General features: G+C 33.0%; 1 long non-coding RNA gene across 6 annotated transcripts in view; it reads left to right on the top strand.

Annotated features, from left to right (window-relative positions):
- LOC148605288 (uncharacterized) overlaps positions 1-23,416 on the top strand; it is a 43,546-nt gene that overhangs the window by 4,262 nt on the left and 15,868 nt on the right. For 3 of the 6 annotated variants that reach the window (XR_015916065.1, XR_015916060.1, XR_015916064.1), the window contains exons 3-5: positions 1,406-1,526; positions 12,643-12,755; positions 13,798-13,900. This is a non-coding gene — a long non-coding RNA (uncharacterized LOC148605288). Of the gene's footprint in view, positions 1-1,405; positions 1,527-5,542; positions 5,668-7,439; positions 7,715-12,238; positions 12,315-12,642; positions 12,756-13,797; positions 13,901-23,416 lie in introns of all 6 variants that reach the window. The other 3 variants (XR_015916061.1, XR_015916062.1, XR_015916063.1) reach the window with 3 other exon arrangements.

Below are 23,416 nucleotides of genomic sequence, written 5' to 3'. Positions count from 1 at the left end.
AAATCATGAAATATGGAACAAAATGGTTTTTCCAATTTCGTTAATTTTCTTATGCATGCACATGAACTTTTGTGGATAATTACCGTTTGATGCAATCGAGACTGATAAAGCTTGTAGTAAAAAAAAAGCAGGTAAGGGTTGTCGGACTGAAAAAAAAATACTTAAAAAGTTATAAATAATTATGGTCAATATTCTTGCAAGCCAGGGCTATACTTTGACAATAGAGTACAATCGTTATGGTCAATATTATAGCTGGTATTATATATTATGGCATCAAATATTATCATTTGTTAAAAATAATAATGTACATTGTATTTTGTAAACAACATAAAAAACCGATTCTTTAATAAGTATATATTGACATTTATTGTAAAATTCGCATATCATTTTTTTTTATTTAAGATGCACAATACAGCGTACCCTTACGATGATTCGATGTATCTTTCTGATATATCAACGTGTTTTGATCTATTTATGTTTATGTACGGTCCAGCTGGATACTTATCATTTAAGCCTGACTTTTAGTCTATTAATAAAAGTACAAACTCGCCGTTTGCAGAATATTTCTAAATTTAGTTCTATTTGGAAGTCAGTAGGTTTCTGAAACAAGGTTATGTTGTTACAAGATTGAAGTCACCACTGAAATGTTTTATGGTCGTCATCATGAACTCGTGGATTGTTACGGTGTATCGATCTTCCATGTTCCCAGTTTTTAGTGGATTCCGAGCTACTCATTTGCTTTTGTTACTTTGTATGTATGATTAGCAACTCGGCGGGTGTTTCTAGAAAAGCAGAGGACGCCTACCCTACTGGTGCACCCGGTCCATGCTCCCAGTTTTTAGTGGTCCGAGGTGCTCATTTGCTTTTGTTACTTCGTATGTATGATTTTAGTTACTTTACGTTCTTTGTTGTGTATGTCTGTTTTCCATGTCTGGTCTTTGTCCATGGGTTGCATTCTTTTGATTACCGCTATAACCTTGGTTCCCTTGATTACTCTTTCAAAAGAAAAAAATCAGCGTCAATACGGCTTTAGATATATATATATTTTTTGTTTTAAATTGTTGTTGGTTGCATAGCAAGCAGTATCAACAGATAAACGCTTAACATGGCAGATGTTTTCCATGTCCACGACGGCATTTTAATTTCATTCTAGACTCACAAAAACAATTGTAGGTGACAAAATAACAATGTGAATACTTAAGCTAATTTGATTATCATTTTTTTTTAAATTGTACACCATTCATTGACAGATGCACAATGAGTAAACATGGGCATTTAAACTGAGGACGTACATACATAATCACTACAAATCATTAGAAAGTCAATTTAATATAAATTTGAAAATTTGCTATATATACCTGCATGAGCAAAATCGTATTTATACATGTACAATCCTACGTTTAAGGTAATCTAAGATGGATGTTATGATAATGACTGATACACATAGTGTATACTAAGAATGCCAAAGAATAAATGATGACTTTTCATGTCCTGGTACAAAGATTTACATGATGAATGAAATGAAGGTAATACAAATTATATCAGTTTAAGTATATAACATTATTATTAGGACTTTTGACAACAAGATCCAGAACGGTGAATTCTAAAACAGAGCAATACCCATTTATTTTACCTATTCTAGTACAGAATACTTTCATAGACAAGTTCTCGTGTTTAAACCGTCCTCTAAAACATATTTCTGGAATCAGTTATACTAAAGAAGTAATATATCCAGTAGCATATTATGAATTAATTCAATATCACCATCTCCACTGTTTCAATTATTTATTTATTTTTTATTTTTTTATTTTTTTGGGAGGGGGCAACTTCTCAAACATTGGAATGACATCATCGACATGGCACTTAAAACCTCCCCCCTTTCAGTTCATATCAAAGAGACGAAAGAAAGTGTTTTTTGTACGATCACAAAGTGATGGGTTCGATACATTGTTACTATCATGTGGTGATGGTTCTGGATACAAATAGGGGGAAGTTGTGGTGTTGAATTTTAAATAACTTTTAAGATTTTACTTTTAAATATACTACATGTATAATGAATAGTGCAATATTAGTCCTGTTAAGATATACCACCATTTCTCAAATCTGACTAGATTATGTCATGGCAATATTCATATGCTTACGATTCATTGATTTAATTGGATATTTCTAATCTAGTGATTTATATTTTTGTGGGTTCAATTTTCATAGCAGAATATATAAAAATAAATTGTAATTGTAGGCCTCAGCTTTATTAGATATTCCTCCTCTGTGCTACATGTTTAACCACTCTTTAAGGTAATGTAAAAAAGAAATAAACAATTTGTGGTTATTTCGTCATACCCTTAGAGAAGTTTGTGCCAGTCATCTGTGTAATACATGCATGTTGGTTTGCATAAACATAATCGGAATTTTCTTGTGTATACACATTTAGAAAGTTGCGTTTGCATTTCTTGTGTAGATCATTTTCCATATTTTGTTATTAACAATTTTATTAATAATATTCTGCTTTCACAGTTGGCAAATCAATCTCTACCTGATGATTACTCGCAATGATATGGATTGAATAATTTTATTCTTTTAATTTAAACTCTAACTTTACTAAAACCTATCAATATTTTTTTCACAATTTTAACTCAAGAATTGAGTTAGTTGAACGTTCTATAAACCGTATACACGTATAAAATAAAGCATTATTAATGTAGATACCAAGAGAGATAATTCAATATTGTTTATAAAACATATACACTAACTGTAATATGGGAGATAGCAACGGAATGGTACAATTTATTAGAGAGAATCTTTCGTGTCTCCATCACTGAAAAAATGAAACCATTACCCATTGGAAAAATAGGCACGCGCAGAACATTCCGCGTTTGCCATGTCTTCAGGCAAATGAAAAATTGGAAAGATCTTTTGGAGGCAATCAGTTCAAAACTACTATCAGAATATAATAACATTAAAACCTATAGTTTTTTTTTCAACAATGTATACTTTTTTTCCCCATACTCAATAAAAATCCCGACTTTAAACATTATACATCGTTGTTTTCCCAAAAAAGATGATACACCTAAATACAAATATATATTTCTTGGCAAAGATACCACGCAGTTGTAAGAAATAATTCCAAATCATCTTCCATATATACAGAAGAAGATGTTTACAAAATGCTGAAATTTTTTTTTTATATCGACAACATATTTGTCCAGTGTGGTTGCCGCGTTTTCAACAAGAGGTCTGCATTCCAATGGGAACAAATTGTGCTCCTCTACTTGCTGAATTTGTGGTGTATGTGTGTTTCCATTGTCTGGTCTTTTCTCCCTGGAATAAACTATTGTGATTACTCTTTAACAACAAGTTGTAAACGATATTTTAAACGATCTATGAATGAATTGTTTTTAATATAATTCGGTCTTGTGTTATATGTATCTAAACACTCATAAAAACATAAATGCATTCCAAAGTTTTATTCCATTGATTCTTTCTGACAATCATACCTATACCATTATGCTTCTGCGCAGGCTCACCTTACTCGTTCGACAAATATGGGCTCAATTTCACTACATTCTTCACTCTACTGCATGTAACTTTTGAGACATGAAATCCCTAGATACTGTGTGAAGTGAAATTAACAATGCGATGTCTTATTCCCTGTTAATCCGATACCACGTCTATAAATAACTTTAAATTCCAAACAAACATTAGCATACAAACTGGTTTTTCGGGACTATCATTTCTTGAGCAGTTGAAGCCTTGGACAAACACACCACATACTGCTTCCAATCAATAAGACTGATTTACTTGTTTATGTTTGATAGTTTTACGAACTTCGACTTCCACACGGACTGTAGTAAGTATTGACCTGCCTTCTACCAAACTAGGAGTAGAAAATACCGGAACAGGTATAGGTATCCTTTCTAACAAATCAATAGCACCTGCCATTAGGACTGATGAAAATACTACAAAATACGTGCCTGCCTATTACTAAATCAAGAGGAGCTGCTAAACGTACTGTTCAAAGCATGAAGATGCCTATTACTGAATTAAGAGCAAATACCACACAAATTGATTGCTAGATTCGTAAAAAATAACAAAAGGTGACACTAGGACTGTTTACGTTGTGGGCCAGCCTCCAACTAAATCAAGATCAGCTTCCACAGTGACTGCCGACATCATGAGTTTGCCACTTACAAAAGCAATTCTGGCGTCCACAGTGACTGATGACATTATACACTTGTCCCATACTTCATCAAAAGAAAAAGGCCGCAAGGATTGCTGACAGTATGGGCCTACACCACGTTATTTTATATATACATAAGGGTTTTCTATCCTTTATATAACGAGATGCAGTCACTACCTGATATTGTCTCGTTTAATGTGTGATATAAGTAAATGGTCTGCAAAATGTTATTGTCAACATTTAGTTCTACAAAGTTCTGTCAATAAGCCTGGAAACTCAAAGCATGCTAAACAATTGGAATTATTGCACGTTTGTACAGCATATGTTTGTATCGCAGACTATAACCCTATAGTTAATTTCAATTTAAAATCCAGTCATTCCCAGTAGTTATATAGCAACAATTTTGGGACCGATCTTTCATGTTTTTTCAAGAAAAGATTTGAACGTGGCGTCATTGCCATTGATTCTGAATATCATGCCTGCTAAGAATGAAAGCGAGAGGTTCGAAATTATCCGTACTTGTTAAAGAAAATTTTCTGTTACATTACAATTGACTCAAAGAGTCTTTACATAAAAACTTCATATCCATAAACAGTTTCCAGCATGACACGGTTTGTTTCCTTATTGTATGACTTATGATGTACCTTGGTTCTCAATCCCACATCGGAAATATAGGATTGCTATTACTTACAATGAGGACATAAAGTTTTGTATTGGACCACACAAAGGCTAAAGTATTAACGCTTTATTTGGCCACAATAAAAAGCACCCTTTTGCACATATACGTATGTAAAGTTTTTTTTTTATCTGTATTTGGTAGAGAGACAACTTACTAAGACAGTATTTTGCAGTCAATGAAATGCTTCCTGTTATCCAGGATGAAACAGGAAGCACGTTTTTCTTAATAGTATATCGATCAGAAACGGACAAATCATTTGCCTTTATAATTGCCGTCCTTTTATTAAATACACCCAAAATAAAAAAAATACATGTTATTTGTTGGAAATACATATAGCAATGCCATGTTTAAAAATATAGTCATGTCATACTTTTAATCCCATTATTTTGTATATTAAATTCAGCTGTTTTAAAGGTACATAGCAAATTCTAAATTAGTACGGATGGTGTTTTAGGGGTTCTATTGCGATGGGCACACTTTATCTTAACTAAAGAGAACGGCAAAGTTAAAGTAGACTTGTGCAGAAGTCACAATATTTGTTTTAAAACTTAGCTATATTGCGGGAGGTGGAAAGAAGGGGGAAATGCTTTTGTACTTTTGTCATGTCTTAGTACAGTTTTAAAAACAAACCTCCGCTGCCTTTGTCGACAATATTAAGTTTTTTTTGACATCTTCATTTTTTTCAGTTTTAAAGAAAACATCGCCGCCTTTGTCGACAGTCTTAAGGTACTGTGAAGATATCGTAGTGATACTACAGAAAGTATATCCCTGCTTCTAACTTTACCACCAAGTACAGGTGCTTATTAGTTTGGTATGTAATATATTTATGTATTATGATTCTTCAAAACAACTACTACCCTAAAACCCAAATCCCTGCAGCCTGCAGCAAATGCTTATTGACAGTTATTGCACATTTAGTAGCATGACTGCTGGGAATACCTCAAGGAGATTTACCAATATTTCTTAATTAATCATGTGAAAAATTAAAGGAACGGTTGGAAATACTATTTCCTTGGAAAATCCTGACTTTACAAGAGTACTGGAATTTCGCCCATTGCAATATATTTTATGTTTAACAAGAAAAACACTCAAGTTTTCGCCTATTAAAAGAACAAAATATGAACAAAGGAGTTTGATGAATAAACTGAAATATGTCAATTTAGTAAATTGGCGGATGTAATTTTCCAAATATGTACATTCAAGATTTTTTTTGAAACACCATTTCCCCCTTAAATACCTGACTTTACAAGAATTTTGGAACTTCTCGTCCTTCCCCCGTCATGTTTGAACATTCATGACAATTAATTTTACTCAAGATACACTCCATAAGTGGTAATTGTTTTTTGTTCTATGTGTAAATACACATGTAAAGGGGTTGTGGTTTTAGAATATTTGCGAGGTCGCGATGTTCAGAGGAAAGATGTTTCAAAATAATTCTTCAACCTTCACTTGTCAAAGTAACAACTGTGGGACAAACTCCTTAGGATCATGCTATTACAAAGACCAACAGCTGCCAATAACTAATTACTGCAGGTTTCAGGCGTTTGGTTTTTGGGTAGTTGCTGTTCTTCAAGATTATCAACACATTAATACAGTATATACCAAACAATTAGGCACTTTTCTTGATGGCGAAGTAGTAGACAGGAATACTTTATGTAGTACTGCTACAATCTGAAAGCTGCTTTCTAAAGGTGTATGTGATGCTTTCTAAATCTTCTCCCATATTTGTGCTGGAGCAGCTTCATCAAGTCTATTTTCATCTGCATATGTGATAATGATTTATTCGCATATTATATAATATATTGATTAAACAAACCAGACAGTAAAATAGAACCAACAAATTGACGTATATGGCAAATTCTTTAATGTCTATGCACTTATAAATAAAACCAGGAGAAAACAATTCAAACTGTACATTTTGTAAACTCTTGAAACTAAAGATTATTCCTTGTTTAAACTTTTCTAGGTTATATTCGTCAAAGAAGGAAACATTAACACTCTTGCTTCATATCTTTGTTCTAGTAAAAGAGAATTATTTCGATGTCTTTTAGTGTATATGAAATGAATTGGCATGCTGGAAAGAACATCATCCATAATTCCTGCATATTCGGGGTAAAATAAAGGTCTTTCTTGAATGTACACGTGGCTAATTTACATCTTCCCCCCAAAAAAACAATTATTAAAATGACATATGTCAGCTTATTGTTCAAATCCCTTTTTTAAATTTTAATTTGTTCTGTTAATAGGCAGCAACTTTGAGTGGTTTTTTTTATTATACGAGAATGATTAGGCAGGTTGGGGAGGTTCAATAATTCTTGCAAAGTCAGGGTTTTGAGGGAAAATTGTGTTTCCAACCAATTTTTTAAATAGTTTTGGAATAATCTTTAGTTGTTTTTAAAAGTTGCACAAAAACAAAAACGGCTCATTTCAAATTTCTCGGGTTTTTTTCTTAGCATGTATACCATTAAGAATCAATGATAAATGACAATATTAGAAAGTGACTTGTTTTCCGTTATAAATAGGATAGAACACTCCTATACATTAATAAATTAGGTGGTAATCAGTGATTAATCTTTTCTTAAGGGAAAGGAGTATGGAGAGAAAAGGGGGAGAGTTTAAGTATCCATCCTGCTCGTAACACTGTAGGACACCGAACAATATTGCCAGAAGTCCCCAGGCCAGCTGTTTTTGATGTAGTAGGACTCAGACCCTTACTGTCATCAATCAAGGTGACCCTTTCTTTTGATGAAGTATTGGACAAGTGCATAATGTCATCAGTCACTGTGGACGCTGAAGTTGATTTCGTAAGAAGCAGACACAAACTATCAGCAGTCATTGTGGAAGCTGGTCTGGATTAAGTGAGTGCTATTTGCTCTTGATTTAAAAAGAGGTGTATTCATGCTTTCAACAGTAACTTTGGCAGCTGCTCCTGATTTTGTAGTATTTTCAGCAGTCCTAATGGCAGGTGCTATTGATTTATTAGATAGGATGCCGCTGCTTTCACTGGTCCACTCTGGCAGCTGCTCCTGGTTTTGTAGTATTTTCAGCAGTCCTAATGGCAGGTACTATTGATTTATTAGATAGGATGTCGCTGCTTTCACTGGTCCACTCTGGCAGCTGCTCCTGGTTTAATAGTAGGCAGGTTAATAATTTCTTGTGGAAGCTGCTCTTTATTTCGTTTGAGAAAGGTCTACGCTTTCAGCGGTCCTTGTGAAAGCTGATATGGATTTACAGACTGCAGGCCTTATACAATCGGTAGTACCCGTGGTAGATTATCTGGATAAATAAGAAGGAAGGCTTATGCTGTCATTACTCTCTGTGGTAGCTACTCTTTATATTAGTAGCAGGAAGGGTTATACTGTAAGTAGTTCCTGCAGGAGCTCCGCTTAATTCAGTAAAAAACAGGCTCATACCTTCAGCAGTGCAGTTTTTGGGGCAGCTTTTGGTATATTATGAGGTTAGCCAATACTAATTCCCAAGGTGTTGAGTACTTATATTGTCGCCCAATCGTTTAAAGATAACGTTTTTTTTTTGTTATATAACTATTCACTCATTTATAACCGTAGACCAAACTATAGATTTAACTGTAATCAAGTGAAGACCTAACCATAGATCCAACCGTATCCAAGACGAAGACTTAACCCCAAATCGAACACTTAATGTTACCCTAACCCGTGACCTATAACCATCACTATAACAATTACCTTAGCGTTTATCCTCATTCCGCCGGTCTTTTCTGTGTTTACTCAACCTTTACCGTGACCCTATCCCAACATATTATCTAATCCTCACATTTTGACTTTGTTTTGTTTTTGTTTTTTTTAGGTCTAGTCCTTACTTTTGTTCATACACATGTTTTATAACTCTCTTTAGACTTGTATGTTCTATGTAAACCATTACACCTCCTCAACCCTAACCAAAATGAGAGTATGTATAATGTGTTCTTTAGGTCTATTCCGTATTATTGTGCGAAATGTTTTTTTTTATTGTGTTAACTGTTACCCCAAGGCTTACCCTAACCCTATCCCCGACTCTTACCCGAACTTTTCTCTTTTTTCCGTTTGTGTGTGTGTTTTTTTTTCTGTTGTTTTCACTAACACTAACCTTGACTTTTACCCTAACCTTAAACCTTGTTCTGGTAGTCTTCTGTTTTAACACTAACCCTAACCCTTATTCTTTCCTTAACCCTAATCTTTACTATATTTATTTTTCTCTTATCTAATTACTAACCATAATCACAGGTATCTAATGTTCAGTACACGGTAAGTCTTTTCCGTATTATTCCGATTTATTTTCTATCATTATCACCCTAACCCTGGTTCTAACCCTAACTCCTAACCAAATCTTAGCTGTGGTTGTTTTTTTTTTTCTATTGTTTAAACACTAATCATAACCTTGACCCTAGCCCTTACCTTAATATTTTCAGCCTTTGTTTTGTTTCAATTATCCCATCACAAACCCTAATCACACGTCTGTAGTTACTTGGAAGACTTTTCCGTATTTTTGTTCAGACTTATTTTCTATTATTCTCGTCCTACCCTTAACCCTAGATCTAATCTTTGTTTTGGTAGTTTTTCTATTGTCTAAACAATTATCCTTATTCCAAGTCTCTAAGTCTGATCCGTATTGATCTGATTCATTTTCTTTGATGTTTTATCGATTCCTAATAAATACGTTTTTATTGATCAAATGTTTATGAGAAGAAAGAAAAATAACGCAATGCACCATATGAAACAAATAACAATAAAGAGTAAAAAGTCATAGAAAGATATAATTGGGGTTATAGTGAAGGTGAGAGTTAGGGTTAGTGTTATGAGTAGGGTTAGGGCTAGTGTTAGGGTTAAGGCTATGGTTAGCGTTAGTTAGATTACGAGTCGGGGTAAGGGTTAGATTGAGATTTATTTTCTTTTATTCTGATCCTAACACTAACCCTAACTCTAGTCCTAACCCTAGCCCTAAGCCTACCCCTTTCTTTCAAAGACTTTTTTTGTTCGATATTTTATCGATGCGTAATAAATAATACTTTTTATTTTTCAAATGTTGTAAAAAAAGATGACTAACGCAATGTCCCAGATGTAACAAAAAAAAAAACAATAAAGAGTAAAAAGAGTAGACACATAAAAAGTAAGATATAGGGTTATGGTTCATCTTAGAGCTAAGGATAGGGTTAGAGATAGGGTTAGGGCTAGAGTTAGGGTTAGGGATAAAGTTAAGGCTAGGGTTAGGGTTAGTAATAGGGTTAGGGTGAGGGTTTAGGGTAACTGTTAGGGGTAAAAGCTAGTGTTGGGGCTAAAGTTAAGGTAAAGGCTTTGATTAGGGTTAGGGTTACAGTTAGGGTTAGGAATAAAGCTAGGATTAGGGTTAGGGTTTTAGTAAGGGTTAGAGTTAGAGTTAGGATTGGAATTATACTAAGGATTGGAACCGGTGTGAGGGTTAGAGTGAGAAAAAATAGAAAATGAATTGTTCTGATTCATTTTCCATTTTTTCTCACTCTAACCCTAACCTCGATTCTAACCCCAACTCTAACCCTAACCCTAACTCTAGACCTAACCCTAATCCTAGCTCTAACCCTAACACTAACCCTAACCCTAACCATACCCTAGCCTTAACCTTAACTCTAGCTCTAACCCTAACCCTAACATTTTCTTTCTTTGACTTTATTTCTTTTTACTCTTTATTGTTTGCTGTTACATCTAGTACATTGTGTTATTGATATTACTTTTAATAAACATGTGATAAATAAAAACTACTTATTTCGCATCGATAAAATATCGAAAAAAAGTCATAGAAAGAAAGAGTTAGAGTTATACATGTAGTAAGGGTTATAGTTGGGGTTAGGGTTAGAGTTAAATTTATTTTTATTATTATTCTCACCCTAACCCTAACCCTAATCTTAGTCTTTGTTCTGGTAGTTTTGCTATTGTTGTCTGAACACTAATTCTTATCCCAAATAGATAATGTTCTGTAAGTCTGATACGTATTGATAGGATTCATTTTCTATGGCTCCGTGTAGGTTCGGGAATTAAAAGAATAGGCCTGCAGCAGCACTAACCGTAAAAGGCGACTAAATGGTGCTCAGAAACCTAACCGGGTGCTAGGTGCTCTCCCCACAAAGCAACTTGGATGTGTGCCCCTAGTGGTGGAATGGGTTACCCCTGGCGTGTTACGTGCTGGGGTTGTCAGGCTATTATACGGAAAACCTGACCGCAAACCATAGTGATGCACCGTGTTGTAAAAGATGCCGCCTTCCTTGCACGTTAAAGAACCCTGCTGTGGTATTCGATAGGAGTAGGAAACTTTGTGCTCCGCCACAGGAGCTAAATTGCCCGACCTTACCCATCACCCCTTTTTCTAGTGGCAATCAAAATTTGTCAACCCTATTATCATCTTTTCATTTCATGTTCATTTCATCATCCATTTCATTTTCATCGTCTGAATAAAGCTGAAATATTGCTGTTCGGACCTTAAATCCAAACAATCAATCAATCAATTATGTTCTATGTTTCTCACTCTAACCGTAACCCTGATTCTAACCTTAAATATAACCCTAACTCAAATTCTAACTCTAACCCTAACTCTAGCTCTAAACCCTAACCCTAACTCTTTCTTTCTTTGACTTTATTTCTTTATTTTATGTGTAGGACCTACAAGGTGACAAAATTAGTTTAAGGTCCTAAACTCGATTATCGGACAATGAGTCCTTCTGAAAATGATGTTTTACAATCGCTTCGACAATGCCTTGGTGCAAGTTTGAGTAAGACAACCTAACATAAGTTCATTAATCTCTGTAGAGGAGTTTCAAAGTCGGCCAAAACATCCATTCCAAGTGTCATATCTAAAAACCCTACCATGCTGAATTCTTCTCTAAAAATTCAGAATTATTCTACATATGTGCTAATGTAATGGTTTTTGTGATATTTGCAAAAGACTACTGAACATTTACTTTTGCTATACAGGTCCCATGTTTTTTGTTTTTTTTTGTTGTTTTTTTTTTTGTTGTTTTTTTTTTGTTTGGATATAAAACAAATACGAAATGTTTTGTTCAGTGTACCCTAAAACATGCATGCCACCTTATATCAGTATCTATGAAGTATTTCCAGATGTTTTAACTGATGATGACGACTGACGCTTAGTGATGGCGAGTGTGCAAATGAGTACACTTTGTACTATCGTTTAATACCTTGACAAAAAAAAAACAACGCTCATTAGAAATATTGTTTTGGAAGAGGATAATTCAAAAATTATTCAATAGTAATTGATTTTTCTCATTTTTGTAATAGTTCGTGAATATTGAATTATATTTTGAAACAGATACATGTATTATTATAACATCTCAGTTTTTTTTTACCGGTATTAGAATTGTTTTATTATGTCGTTTCAAGTTTCTGGGCGAAATAAAAAAAAAGTTTGTCATCATTAAAAAGACAATATGAACAAAATGGATAAAGTATTGTCCAGGTATATTTGTAATAATAGCAATTATTGCCTATCAAATAATTGGATTTATAGCGGCTGCTGGTGTACGTGCTCGCTGTTCATTAAGTTTTAAAAACTTTGATTGACGTTTTTAGGCTACACCAACATACCTAATTCTACCTATCTCACTTGACGCTGCCAGTTTATCATAATGTGTCTTCGTAATTGGATTAAGGAATTCAAGTCGGCATTTTCACATTATAATTACCAGTTTTTGTTCCATTAAATTGAAAAACCTGACTAATCAGTGTTAGTTAGAGCAACGCATGGAAGTTAGAAATTATCCACAGGACAAAATTCTCTTTTTCAGGGAAAAATATTAAGGAGGAGGAACGCCTTGAGCTTAAGGACAAATAAATCGAGTAAGCGTAGAAGAACGAAGAACACGGCCTAACAATTCTGATGTTAGAGGAACCGAAACAAGTGAGTACGTAATCGATTTCACTGAACTTGTTGGAGGAGGGCGCATAAAGCATTTAATCAATTAATTTTGAACTAAACGAACCAATCTTACATTAAGGCATAAATGATCCTATCAGTTACTCCATTGTTGAAACCCAACCTCTTATAAGTATGGATATATACAAATGTAGTTCCATATCTTGTGCAAAGCCTTTCTTAATTATTCAAGGGTTTCGTTGCGATAGTTTTTTCCCCTTCGTGAAAAACCTTTTTAACTCTTCAGAGGGTTCAGCCCCGAAATGTTTTTTCCCAGCCACTTTTTTTCTTGATAGTTCCCTTTATTAGGTCTTAGCCTTTCTTGTTTATTCAGAGAGTGACGCCGCAAAAGATATCTCCTGTCACCCCTTTTTTGTATTCTGCTTTTGTTTTTGATTTTGTTTTTGTTTTTGTTTTTTTTTCTTTTTTGTTCTATTTGTTTTTAGATTGTTCCATTTGTTGTACTTATTTAGAGGGTTCCGCCACAAAAGTTATTTTTACAAGCCTCTTATTGTTGTTCTAGATATTTCTATTTATTCCTGCAAAGCCTTTCTTTAATATTTAAAGGTTTCGTCGCATTAGTTTTTCCCTTTTGTTCAAAGTCTTACTTACTTATTCAAAAAGTTCCGCCGCACCATATTTTCTTCTTTAAATAACACATTTATATTGTAGAGTTATCTTAACCAGTAAAGGTGTTATTAATGTATAATATCATCTGTCTTGTTTGAAATTCAATCACAATGTTGTGATACTGCCTTTGAGATGCAATTGAATTAGATATGCAGAAATATTTTTCATTCTAACGTTAACAAGTTGGAAATGCAGTTCGTTTTCGCTTGTTTCTTAGACAACTGTGTAATGTGTTACATGTTCGATAGACCGTGGTATATGCTTGTTATACCAGTGATCAGACAATCAGTTTAATGGATATATTTGCTTTCATCTTACCCTTTATTTATTGACTTATATCATGTGACAATATGTGGTTGTTAAATTGATTTTTAATATTTTTTTCTCGGACTATCAGAATGAGGAGGCATACATCATCTTAAAATGTAGATTCAAATACTGAGAGAAAGGAGAAGCTCAGCTATCCAATGAAGTTGATGATGACACTAGCAGTGCTACAGGTAGGCTAATTATTAAGGGTGATTGTAAGAAAATTATATATATATATAATATTTCAGCTATATTCAGACGATGAACATGTTTGTTTGTTTGTTTGTTTGTTTGTTGGGGTTTAACTTCCGAGTAGCAATATTTCAGCTACATTCAGACGATTAACATGAAAAGGATGATAAAATGAACATGAAATGATGATGAAATGATGATGAAATGAACAAAAAGGATGAGACACAAGGATAATAAGGTCGACAAATTTTAATTGCCACTATATAAAGGGGGGATGGGTAAGGTCGGGCAATTTAGCCTCCTGTGGCGGAGCGCAAAGGTTCCTACTCCTATTGAATACCACAGCAGGGTTCTTTAACGTGCGAAGAACGTGACATTTTTTTTCCAACACGGTGCACCACTATGGTTTCAGGTCAGGTTTTCCGTATTATAGCCTGACAACCCCAGCATGTAACACGCCAGAGGTATCCCATTCCACCACCTGGGGCACACATCCAAGTTGCTCTCTGGGCAGAGCGCCCAGCCCCCGTTAGGTGTCTGAGCACTATTTAGTCGCCTTTTACAACAAGTTTAGCGCTGCTGCAGGCCTATTTTTTTACTTCTAATTAGAAAGTCTCTGTGTCATTTGCGACACAAAACAGCGATAGAACACTCATGAGTAATTATTGTATTAATGTAGTTATTTGCGTGTCGTCATGCTTCCCTAAACTTTAGTTCGAATTTGAATTTATTTTATGTGTTTCGTAAATCGTTTTTAGATGATATATAAAAGATACTGTCCATGCTTCGGTATTGACTGCCGATATTCTGAAACAAAAACTGCCGTAGATTTTTTTAAAATGCAAGATAAAAAAGTCAACACTATAGCCATTTTGAATTTCCTCGAGGATGTATTTAAGTATTGACCTTGACTATCCATTTTGTTCATGCTTTTTTTCAAAATCGACTATTTATGTATAATCTGAGTAAACAAAAGGTGATCACATGCAACATATATAGAAGAGGACACGTAATACTAAACAGCATTACCTAGCCGCATACTACAAATTCATGAAAATTTATAGTAATTAATTTAATGTTGATACTGTTCGAAAGAAAGAAAGGGAATGAATATATGCAAACAGAACATCCACCATACTAGCCGTACTCAATATTAACTAAGTTTGTGTTCAAAGTATATGTCAAATGTCACATTTTTTGTATGAAAACTAAAAGGAAAGGGTGTTCCTAAGAGAATTTCAACAAGCAAAATGTTATGACATCAGGTTACTTTTAAATAAATAACGCTTTTGTATTAACTAGTTACGTCGTATATTGACAGTTACATGCAGTTAATTAACTTAATCATTTTGACATATATACTCCTAAGTTATGCATATGTTTGACAAGCACATATTTTTATGAATATGGACATATATTAGTGTGGTGTTTCTGATGATATTCGTTGAAATTACCCGAAAGAAAACCGAAAGTGAAGGCCTAAAGGCAATCACTAAACCATTTTTTTAAACGATGCAAACACATAATTTAATTTTCCTACATTAAAATCAACCTTTTTATGTATAGCAAAATACATTGTATTCAATTATGTAAAGGCAAACAGTCATACATACATAGAAATAAATAAAACAATTATATTTTAGTATGTAAAGGGTCATCTAATTAACCCCACTAGTCGAACATACATAGAAATAAATAAAACAATTATATTTTAGTATGTAAAAGGTCATCTAATCAACCCCAATATTCATACATAGCAAAATAAAACAATCATAACAATGACAATTTGTCATATTCAGCAGTACGGGGGGGGTAGTAGTTATAGGTTTTATAATTATAAGATCTAAACAGATCGCCGGGGACATATTGACAAAAGTTAAACTACTAATGACATGAAAAAGAGAAACAAAAATAATATGATTACTTTATAAAAAAATATTTTGCGGGATGGTTGATTTTTGTATCTTCTTCAAACTCAAGATAAGTTCGTAATATTCATATTTTCGATATAAATGGATACATGTATAATTACAAGCATCCTTTTAAAAACATCAGTATTAATTTAATTTTTGCTCAGATACTTAAACGTTTCGGGCTTTTTTACGAAAAAATCTATCACAATGGTGAACGATCCATTTTTCAGCTTGAATACCAGTAATAACAAAAGCCAAGCACTTTCTTACACGTAACATAATAACCCTGGTCCTCTATTAAACGCAAGTAATACTTAGTCAAGTATATCGATTCCAAAGGAAAAAAAAACCGCCAACTGCTTTATCCTGAGGGTAAACCTGGGACGAGTATTATCTTCTCTTTTTGAGAATCCGGAATCGTTTGTTCCACCGTTGTCATTTTTGCATTTACCTTTATGTAATTGGTGACGTTCAGAAAACGTTATTAAAAAGTTAGGATTTTTTTTAAAGTGTTTGGATTTATCCATCGTTGTAAAGTTCGACACCCGAAATATTAATCCAGTTTTATGAAATTTTATTAAGACCTTTAACACACAAGGGAGGAAGGTATAGCGATTTTATTCATTTTCTCGTCATTTCGTGAAATGATTTTCACGGTTACTTTTTGATAAGTTGTTACAGGTTTTCGATCTAAATCACAATTACGTATCACTGAATTGTCCTATCTTATACAAAAAAAAAGACAATCTGATAAATGCAGACTGTTTAACCATATTCATCCATGGTAATATAAGGTCTTTCCAAATTCATCATAGTTTACCTATGATGGTAATTATCCATGGTTGTATTTTATTTTCGACAACCATTTCAACTCTAAAAGTAGGTTTGTTTAGACAAGTGATGCAAAATTGGTTCATGTCTTTTATATAGGTAAGTCATTGTCATATAATTAACATAAACTGTACTGAAGTAGAAACATAACCGATTCGATTTAAAACGATATTATAACAAAAAGGGACTGAATTCATATGTATTACATATTATACGTTATTGTGATCAATCCGTACTGTACTTAAAAGCAGTTTACAGTTTAAAAGCAGTTTTTGGCATGAGTTGTGCCTTTATTGTATGACTTATGACGTACCATCATACTCCATACCACAATTTTCTGGAAAGCGACGGAATGTTTGCCTCCGTTATTATTAGAATTTAGCTTTTATGATTACAATTGGTTGGTTTGTCGTCTCGTTTAATTTTGTTCACAACCAATAATGAGTACTCATAACTATTTATTAAAAGTTTAAAGTCGAGCTAAAATGAGATGGGCATACATTTCGCATAAGTTAAACATTTGCATTCCACCTTTTGTAATATCGTTTGATCGGTCCGGTAGTTTGATCCTATTTTAATATAGTCGACTAAAACATATGTACGTTTAACCTCTCAATTTGACAATGAATTATCCCCCAGTAGTAAATGGAATTTATTTGTCATTAATTGTCGAGGCATATAATATTGGGACGTCATGCTTTTTTGCGTATTTCTACCCAACGATAAGTAAATGATATAGTGTCTCTTTTTACCATGCTACGTTAAGCCAGGGGGTATGATTAGGAAACAGGCAACTTACTTACAATAGTCAGAAGTAGTAAATGTAAACTGTAACGTATCAAATTACTGAACGAGAAAAATATAACGATATCATAAAAATTCATGAACTCACTCAATTGATTTTACTACATTTCCAAATTCCAAATGAGTTACTAATAATTATATTGTCGAATTAAATGTTTACAATTACAGATGTTAATAATTCTTTCAACACTTCTGTATTGATTAATCATTCACTTGGAAAAGTATTGCAATCTTTTATCAAGAACATTGTTAAAGGTAATAGTCCATAGAAGTGTTGATATGAAACGATAACTTGTTCTGTCTAAACACAGGTGTCATGCATTTTGTTACATATAAAGTAATTATTCTGCCCTTCTATCAAATGTAATTCATGTTTAATCAAAAATTAACATTAAAAACAGAAAAGTAATATTCTTGCGGCGAACTTTAGATGTTTGTCTTTGTTATGTATATTTTACCGTTTTCAGTGTGTTTCCATGGTACTGTAGTTTACGTTCAGGGGACATCATTTTAAATATAAAAGGAAACATGTGCAAAAAGAAATTCATTATATATTTTTGCATAATCACTGTTACTTTATTAAGCTAAATATAATATGAAATATAATAAAAAATATAATATAAAAATAATATGACACTGCTTAAAATGGTATAAATAACACATATCTAAGAGGGTGATAGCGCAGTTAGTTACCCCGAGACGATTGTAGCAATGCTTTCCATACGTTTCTTCAATGACCTTTATAGCTTAACTACTTAGTATTGAGGCCATTTCTGAGTACGTGTTGGACTTGTTTATCTATATTTTCTTCCTGATTATTGTTTCATTAAAGAGCATTTTACGATCAATAAATGGAAGGTATTGTCTCGTCTTATTGCTTAAAGAAACTATACCCTTCATTTTGACTAAGGGAATATAATTAGCTACATGTAAATCGTTTATAATGTACTTGTTTTATTAAAGTAATGAACCGTATATCGATTCGCGTAACATTTTGATCGATGTTTGGGCATGGACAAATTTATATGAAAGCAACGGGACATTGAAATTATGTACCGCGTAGGACAACGGAAATATATGCCTACGATGTTGCCCTTTAAAATTAGTCACAGGTGTATCTACAAAATATACGGAAATATTACATTTAACATTTATACCATAATTCTGGAATGACCAACCTGATTTATGCAAATCAGGTGTATTATTTCCCATCTCTGTTTTTCGAGATATGTGAACATTCTGAATGGTGTTATCTTCCAAACAGTTCTATACCGGTGCATGCCATATCTATAACGAATACCACGGAAAAAGACATTTGTAAGATCGCAAATTTGGAGTCATGCCAGTAGACATAGTCTCTGACAACGTCTTGTTTGTTTATAAATTATTACAATGACTCGCTAATTAGGAAATTTGCCAATTCAAAATTTACTTAGTTCTTTAGCTAACAGTTTATGATGTTAATTCTGGGCTAACGTCTTATAATATTAATGTACGAAAAGATGATAAGATCTTCCTTTTAATCATTTGATACAAATACTTCCCATGCGTCTTTACTAACGGGGATCTATTGTTGTGTATGCATACTGCAACAATAAACTCCTTTCAAAACTATTTTGTTTACGATATAAAAAGTTATAGAGTGATATAAGCGGATTTGAATAAATTTGGATCCTCAAATATTCAAAAGACCAACAGGAATGTCAAAAAGCCTCAACTTTCGTAAAAGTATATAAGTCTTTTGACTTTCACCGTGTGTACTACACCTCCACATAAAAAATTGTATTTCCTTATATTCCATACAAAAACTTTGGAGAGGAGAGTCAGATGTTTTTATAATGATGGAGTTTCTGGTCGAAAAAAATTGTTGTTGACTGAAGGGCATGTGCTCCAGCAGACTTCTATAGAAAAAAAAGTTGGAAACACGATCCTGTCAAAATACAAATATAGCCATGATACATATACTACAAATGTCGATATTTTCGACATATTTAATCATAAGCATCATTTAAACTACAAGTGTAGGAAATTAAAAACTAAGAAAAATCTTTTCGGTCAAAGCTATATTAACATTTTGTTCACATTTATCTATAACATAGTTTGATCCGTATTTGACAGTGATTTGTCGTAATGGACCATTATCTCATATCAGATTAGATTCCTAAAGTAAAATTTGATATCTAATCGGAATAACAGACACCAAAATTGAGACCTATCTTTCACATTTCTGGAACCTGAATGGCTCAACGAGATACCTTAACCTATGCATTTCTTTAGGCGCTCATCATGCATCTGTAAGCTGATCATCGCTAACATTTAGCAATCAATAACGCCCATCATACTGAATATGTTTTTGTTCTTTTCTTTTTCTTAAATTGATTATTCGTATTCTTCCAATTCCATGTATGGACAACTTAAGACAAAACATAAGGCAGTTATTTAATTAAGACATTTTTTTGTGCTTTTCTTTAAAAGGACTGTACTTGTTACTTGCGTACCACTGCTACTAAACTGCAATACTTGGTAGTTTATTATATTGGATTTATATGTGCATGATTTACTTAACTTTATGTGTTAAACAATTCATATCTGCTATATTACTTCTTTCTGGTCAATTGACCTATATACTTTATAGCATTTGGTATAATAAAGGAATAGATATTTGTAATTTTTATCTAATCTGTCATAAATAAATTGCAGGAAATGTTCCCATATTCACATATTTACCTTTTCATATGATCTCATAATACAGGCTCATCTAAGAATCATGTAAACATCTACCAACTAAGTTGCAGTCACCATTTGTTAACGTAAGATGTATGTTTAATATTATCAACATGAGGATATATTGTTTGTTCAATGAAAAATAATAGAATTGTCCCTCTTTAACCACAATTTTTACTTTGTTTCCTTATTTTTAATTCCGTCATTCAGAATCATTTTAGGAATTAAATTCGTTCACATTTCATACATATATCTATAGTTTTAGGAATATTTTGCATGATTATTTCTCATGTAGCTCAATACACAATGCAAGTATCGCGTGATTATTGGTTGATCCCGGACCGGCGGCGAGATTCTAAAATCAATAATGATTGCACCAAACTTTGCGCATTCTTATACATTATATGGTTAAACGATTTATGGTCTCATCATGAATTCGCAGATCATAACTGTGTATCCATCAGCACTATAAGAACCTCTGTCGTCTACCAAGGACTTGACCTTTATGAGCAGATCGACTGAACACTTACTCTACCGATTCACTTGATTCATTCTCCGAGGGTTTAGTGCAGTCCGAGATGCTTATTTACTTTTATCCCGGAATGATTTTTTTCTTTTAGTACTTATACCAAAACAACGATGAATTGTTTCACAGGGCGATTAGTCTAGTATGGTCTGTGTTAAAAATATTTCACTTTATAACTTAAATACCGCCTCATGGCCATTATAGTTAATAATGAAATGATGAAAAATTATCCAGAATAATTAATGTTATCAAAACCAAAAGATCACTTACAGTTTACTAATTATAAGAGTATATTTTATTTTTGCCGAAATATCACTGTTAGAGTTACATGTATCCGTTTTGAACGCGTACATGTTACTTGGTTTATATTAAATTCGGTCCTAGAATTTTTTTTTAAATCAAAATTGACTTTGTAAAATATATAGTAAAATGTGTGCTGGGATTTTATTTCTACAGTTTAATGATGCTTTTCATTGTTACATTATTACAATATGGAGAAAAAATGTATTTGCAAATTGAATTGAGAAATACGTTTCATTACATTTATCTTGCAAAAAATGTCGGACACACGTTTTGACAACTAAAATATTCCCCCATTAAATGATAATGTAGCATAAAAATGTTTGATTGCACATCTAGTTTGTAGCAGGATGATGTCAAGATGTGCAAATAAAAAAAATCAAACAAAATTCATTACATTTCTTATGAAAACATCGAAGTTTGAAATGAAACGATTATTTGTGACCCCTTAGTTTGACATATTTAATGTTTTCATAACATTGGTAAACTGATTAAATCTGTTGCATGTTTTTTGTAAATTCACGATTTGGTTTTACATTAAGGTCTATTGTTAGATTTTCTGAATACATGTCGATTTGAAGTGTGTGGTTGATTATATATATTTATTAAAAATATTCATTAAATTCCCCAGAAATGTTTACACATCAATTTATACAGCTTTACGAGACATTCAGACTACCTCTGAGTAGTTACGTATTATTCACTCCCAAACGTTATTATCGTCTTCGTGTAAAGAACTAAAATTGATCGCTTCTGGCCTGTCACGGAATACGGAAGTCGGCGATAGTGAACAGAAATTGGGTAAAAATCAATGATCCTTATTTTTTTATTGGATAACGCATTTGGTCAGATAATTTTTCATTGGATAACGTTTTATAAGACTGGGGAAGGTATCGTAAAAAGAGAGCATCAGGTGTTTGCATTATTTTCTGACATGATACGGAAGTTTAACTATTTCAAATGTAATAGTTATCGTGTATTTAAATATCAGTACAGTGTATATGTCCTGTATTAATCTGTATTAAAAACTCGTTCTGTATAAAAGTAAGGATTCGAAATTACTGCAAAGTTGCTAACATATTAAATGGGTCTATTTCTATTGTATTTCAGGTTATTATTTATGAACCATATAATTGTAATTTAATAGTAATTCCACTGCATGTCATACCTGTATAAAACTTCCGTGAAAACATCAAGTTCATTTTGCTATCAAACAACAAAAGAAAAAAAAAACAAAACAAAACAAAACAAAAAAAAAACAAGATCAAGAGTTACCTCTCTTTCTACACATTTCTTGTTACTATAGCATTCCTTTAAAGAAATTCTAGATGCTTGCATTTCAGATAATTCATTGTATTACATTTCAATGATAAATACATGTCAAGTGTACACTGTCAAGTGTACACGGTTCTTGAAACCATCCGCGCAACGATTTGACGGATCGGTGACCGTTGACTGATTGACCGCTAACTGATCGATGACCGATGTCCGATCTGATCGCAGTTTTGTTATGTTAAATGATGTAAGATATGTTTTAATGTTTCAATATGGTGTATTACATAATGCAAATATTTGTAAAATTGACAGAGAATGCAAAAAAAAAACCGTAAAATACATTGACCGATCAAAATTTACGTGATGCGATCACCAGTTTAATGGATCGATAACTGACCGAAAACTGATCGGTAATCGATGACCGATCGCAATTTTTGTTGCACGGATCGGTTCAGGTACTGTACATGTTAAAAGGGAAATTACTGCATACATGTGTGCATACCCCAGTTCGTCTGGTAAAACCACATATATCTTTTGAAATATGTGGTCAACCTGTACTGCTTCTAATGTCGAGCTAACGTCAAATCCATATGCACCTGGTTCAGGTTTCCTGTAAAAATACGAATAATCAATTTCAGCGTACACAACGTCATAGTCTGAACTGATTTTATATACATACACCATTTTTTTCACATATTTTTACATATTTGCAACTTTACAATTGTTCGAATGTACAAAACAAATAAATGCGTAAAAAGATACATGGGTTTGTGTGTGTGTGTGTGGGTGTAAATGTTTGTGTGTTTGTGGGTGACACCTACAGCACATTAAACTACATGTGCATGGAAGTCTTTATTGGTTTGTGTTGTTGTAAATTGCTACACGGCGTTATTAGGGCTCCTTAATAATGCTGCGTTATTCGACAGTATATTATTTGGGCTCATGTGATATAATAAAAATACCTACAAGTAAATGTACTATTGTCACTGATCGAAACCGAAATTAATGACGCTCCAACAGCACTGACATAAGTTCGCTAGTCTTGAAAGTACGTGTATGCGGATACATAACATTCTTTGATATAAAAAAAAATGTTTTACTTTATATTTCATATCACGAATATATTCTTTTTCATAATTGTT

The sequence above is a fragment of the Perna viridis genome, chromosome 10 (assembly GCF_037379345.1).
Source record: "Perna viridis isolate PV_CMFRI_1.1 ecotype Kerala chromosome 10, ASM3737934v1, whole genome shotgun sequence".
NCBI classification, from domain to species: Eukaryota; Metazoa; Mollusca; class Bivalvia; order Mytilida; family Mytilidae; genus Perna; species Perna viridis.
This window is presented reverse-complemented; position numbering and strand designations above follow the sequence as displayed.